At 29.3% G+C, this 5,491-nt stretch overlaps 1 pseudogene; it reads right to left on the bottom strand.

The window, feature by feature from the left end:
• Positions 1–840: 840 nt before the first annotated feature.
• On the bottom strand, positions 841–3,909 carry LOC107453290 (uncharacterized; annotated as a pseudogene).
• Positions 3,910–5,491: the final 1,582 nt, after the last annotated feature.

The following is a 5,491-nucleotide window of genomic DNA, read 5'->3' as shown; positions in this document are numbered from 1 at the left end:
ATATGTATAGAATTATGCCCATTTTTTAAGTCACGCATTTCAAGTTATGTCTACATACCTTAAGTTAGGTCTCTTTTTTCAAACACGCATTTCAAGTTGTGTTCATTTTCTTACACATTTTGAGTTATGACAGTTCTATTGAATGCACATGTTGCGTTATGATCATTCTCTCTAAAAAAGAGAGAGTGAGAGAGATTGCGTTATGTTTAATTTTCAAATGTGTATTTAGAGCTGTTTCAATTTTGTTAAACTGGCATTTTCAGTTATGTCTGAGATGAAACGTTCAGTCACGTTATTTTAATGTTTTAAAGTATACGTCATATGAACAGAATTAGTATTTAGTCATTTCTAAGTAATAGAATTTTTCTTGACTCACACGAAGACAAGAAATTTTGAATTTCAGAATAAGCTGAACCACAACATGGTTATTCGGTAACCTAAACATGAGACTAAATTGAACCATATCATCAATAATCTTAAATTTGATCAAGTGTAAAGCAAACATGGCTCAATTTAACGCTTTATTAAGGATATAGCAAATTTACTCGGTATAATGATTCAAGATACCGAAATAATGGTTCCAGGAACCGAAATTATGAGTCAAAGTGGAACCAATTTTTCTGAGTGAGCAATTTCATCTTCAAATAAAAAGTTTTAATATAAAAAAATCTAAAAGTCTTAGTTGAAATTGGATAATCAAAACAAAAAATCAAAGAAAAAAATTTTGAAATGACTTTAGACTAATTCATATTTCTCTATATCTTCATTACTAGAATTTCGGTCACATTTTTAACTATAGAACAGAAATTCCTAAACAGGAGAAAAGAAAATCAATAACAGTTAAGGTTCTCTGTAGCTTTATTACTAGAAATTCGGTTACACTTTTAACTATAGAACTAAAATTCTTGAACAGAAGCAAAGAATATCAATAACAGTTAAGGTCCTAATGATAACTATTATTCTAGTGTTAGTCCAATCAGTAGGCAACATTTGAGTCCGGTGTGTATCCTTCGTCTTCTGTGTAATGAAACAGCCACCATAGGTCCAGCAGTTGGACACTGGACTTTCCATGGTCTCCATTTGTCAATACTACCTCCGTCTCTTCCTTCAGATTGAACTGTCACACAGTGCTCGTAATCTATATGGTAACCCTCTCTGAGTGGAGTACATTTCCCGTTGTCCACATTCCGAAATGCAGCATTACTTGCAGTGATAGCTGGGGGAGAAATTCCAATTAATATAAATTAGTTCCAAAAATATTGATTGCACCATGCGCAATTTATCGATAATGAATCTCAGTCATGTAATTACATTATTTCAACAACAAATATATTTCACACAAGAGAACATTCAGAGGAATATTCACAAAATTCGACAAAACTCATCTATGGGTTAAAAGAAAATTCCAAGAAAATTGCACTATTAGAATTTTCATTCTGAAATTACGGTAAAATAGGCGGAAGCAGTCCGCCCATCCGATTAACCGTAAAGTTTATGGTTAGGAACATTTTTTTAGTTTTACAGTTTTGTAACCGTTTACAACTGGTACGGTTAAAAAGCTGTGAATACAAAACTATATGATTTTGTAAACATTTACAGCTAGAATTGTCTCAAAACCATAACAATTAAACTAAAACGGACATTAGAGATTTGTCGGTACCGCGCCATTTATGCATGAATGACAGTTTCGTTTTTAATAGTTCAGGATCACCAACTGAAGTGTGCAGGACACAGGAATCTTTTCGTTTACTGAAGAAATGGAAGAAATATTGTAATATCAACTGTGGAATTCGAACCCTTGTTTAGTGAGTCATGAGATTGACCTATTAGCCCTCTCAGTTACAGTATGTGACAAGCTGCACATAGCAAAATGGCGTACAGTACAACGGCGTAACAAAATGGCTAGTTTGACGCGGATCAAATTCTGATCGTTTAACCGTATTAGGGGAAAAAAACTATCAGTAAACGCTTTTTTTTTTAACTTTTTGAGTTTGAATATCATCCTTTTTTTATGGTTATTTACCTGTTTTGATTGAATATAGTAAAATAACAATTAAACAAATTGCTATTTGACCATTTTTGCCGAGAAATTTCCAACAGTGTGAACATGCGTTAGTGGAAAAATCTGACAAAAATTGCACAACTGTTAGAGGAATATTTGATGAAAGTTGTGCATTTGTTTATATAAATATGTTAGAGGAAAATAACGCAAAAATTGTACTTGTGACTTAGGAGAAAAACGGATAGGGATTAGCATCGTACATTTACTGGAATATGCTAGCTCGAAACACATGAGATGCTCCTTTGAATTATGTAAATTTTAATCAGGAGAATTAAAAGAATTTCTTTTTCAGCATATAAAATAAATGTGCTACTTTCGAAGTAAATAACACAAGCTTAGATTTTTTATTGATTTTTTTTGCAGCACTTTTCCTCCTGTAATTCAACAATTTGTCTCTTATACGACAGAGATGCAGTGCCACCTAAAAAATAAATACTATCAAGTTCCAGAACTTTAAATGGTGGGAGCGTTTAAAAATGATTCCCTACCTGTTAGTACATAGTCTTTGGGGCATTGTCTGTAATCTTCTAAATAAATGTAAAGCAATCGCGATGGTTTATCGCTGAAGAGATCTGAAGCATCCCAGTTGAAACACTTCACTTTGTCAAGATCCTTAAATTCATCTTTATCATCCCTAACATAAAAGATACAAATTCAGCAAATTTCCCAGTAAAAATCGACTGCTATACTACAAATTAAAAGTTTTAAAATTTGTTATTCATTTATAAACTGATTCTTCGATTTGATTTGATGATTTGTTTATTCACTTATTATTCTCCCCCTTTCTTCCCCATTCATTCACTTTGACTCATTCATTTATCCACTCATTCATTCACTTGCCCTTCATTCAATTATTCTATCACTATTATACAAACGGAAGTTATCGTTTACCTCATTTTCCGGATATGTAAAAATTCGTTTACCAACTCCATTTATAGACTTAATTTCTATCACTCATCCATCCCTTTATTCACTCGCTTTTGCACTTATGCTTTTAGATTTACATTGGACGATATCGTTTATATAATTTCCCATGTATGAATATATTTATCGAGCCATTCCTTTCATCTCTTCACTTTTTCACTCCCTTATTTACTTTAATCGCTATAACATTTATTATGTTTTTAGACCGCATCGCTTTTAGATTCATATTGAATTAATATGTCGTTTTCCCCATATCACGCAAATGATAATTAAACACCTACTAAAATTATAAGGCTTGATGATTACTAGTTAAAACAAATACAATATTTTAAATATATTATTCTTTGACATAAAAAGAAAAATTTTCATGATAAACGGTCAAATAGTGATTTTTTTTAATATATTCAAATCTTTTTTTTTTAATACTAAGNGATATTTATTGAACCACTCCTTTCATTTTTTCACTTTTTCCTTCCCTTATTTACTTTAATCGCTATAACGTTTATTATGTTTTTAGACTGCGTCGTTTTTAGATTCATATTGAACTATGTCGTTTTACCCATATCATGCATATGAAAATATTATTAATTAAACACCTACTAAAATTATAAAGATTGACGATTACTAGTTAAAATAAATACAATATCTTAAATATATTATCCCTTACCATAAAAAGAAAATTGTTCATGATAAAAACAGATATATTCAAACTTTTTTTTTTTAATATTAAGGGTAAAAACTTGAAATAAGATCAATTAAATTAAATGATACCATATTCCAATGATGACGCCATTTTTTTTCGTAGTTATTTCTGGACTGTTGCAATCTATGTTCCAAGTGACCAGTGGAGATATATCAGGAGCTGATGGCTTGTTGTCAGTATCCAAAATATGGAATTTTATTTCTCTTAGCCATTTCTAAAAAAGGGATGGTTATTTATTCTAAAAATATATATCTTATTAATTATGTTACAATTAATAGTAATTTACTTTAATTCAAACTTGGCTTTCATAATTTCTTCTTTAATCTTTTTCCAGGAAATTATTTGTCTTGTTTTTGAAATTAAAAAAAAGGAAATATTTCTGTTATAGCCCATTGTTGGCCAAGAAGGTTGCGTAGGTTTGGTTCACCACAAATTCATGACTAACACCATGATGATGGCAGAATAGCGCAATGAGCGCCTTCATTTTACAGAGACTGGTACCAACGGCTCAGTGCCCGCACGGCTATTGTTTTTGTGTTACTTCGGTTATAACATCTGGAGTGGACTAATTTAGTTAAACTGTTTAAAATGGGAGATAGACCCGAAAAAAGTAAGTTTTCAGGTACCTTGAGTTACTAAAAAAGAGTATAACATTTACTCCTTACGTTTATGATGTTCCTCGTACTAAAGGAACAGGACTATAGATCACGCGTAATCACCTAGTACCTGAAAATTAATCTTTTTCTGGTACTTTTCGAAAAAATTAAATACGTTGATATCTGATTCACACTCACATGTTCTTCACATTTTTTTATTATTTTGTATCGAAATAAAATTCATACATTGGCGAAAGATAAATATAAAATTCGATTTTATTTTGCAACTTATGCTATTGATCCTTTAAAATTGTTCTTACTTTTTAATAAATTCGAAATTAAAATCACCATTTTTCTAGCACTATTATTCAACAGTAAACAGTTTATTTCTTTAAATTTACTTTATTTTGATTTCGGTTTATTGTTCACTGTACAATATTTAATTTACTAATCAAAAAGCACTAAGTTTGATCAAGCAAAATAAAAAAATCTTTATTTTTGTCGTAATTTTGTCATCGGGAATGTATGTAGAACATTTCCTTACTGTTTAGAATTTTTTTCAAAAAGAAGTGAAATATTTTCAGAATAATTTGGAAACTTACATATCAAAAATTGATTGAAAATTTAAAAATGGAAAAAAAAAGTGAAAAGCTACTAAAAAATTATATTAATTAATAGCAAAAATTGCAGGGTAGTTGTTTATTTTTCAGTTTCTCCTTAAAAAATCGTTACTGATAAAAATAGTGCGTAATAATATCGAATAAAACTTTTCATCATAAAAATGATTGACCTTTTTCATATTTATTTATGATCAAAACCATGCACTTTTAAATGTATTTTATTATTTTTATAATAAGCTACATTTTCAGATCTATTTTATATAGAATATCATAAAGTCCCTGAATATTCAATATACAGTAGAATACTTTTTTGAAACAGGTTTTCCACTTTTTAAATTTTTCCAATTAATTTTCTAAGTTTTTTTTTTAAATAAATAATTTTAAAAAAATTTGTCAATTCCATAGCTTTTAATAGTTTTCTAGCATTTCCTTACACCAATTACATTGTATATTTTTTAACTGTTAAGTCCGTTAGTAAAAAAATGTACAAGGAAATTATTGTTATTTCATGAATATTTATGTCATGAATTTAATACAAACTCCAAAATATTTTTCTTTTTTTTTTTTTAGCTTTATGAATTATAAG

This window comes from Parasteatoda tepidariorum, chromosome 6 (genome assembly GCF_043381705.1).
Source record: "Parasteatoda tepidariorum isolate YZ-2023 chromosome 6, CAS_Ptep_4.0, whole genome shotgun sequence".
NCBI lineage: Eukaryota > Metazoa > Arthropoda > Arachnida > Araneae > Theridiidae > Parasteatoda > Parasteatoda tepidariorum.
The sequence above is the reverse complement of the archived record's forward strand: the minus strand, read 5'-3'. Positions and strand labels throughout refer to the sequence as shown.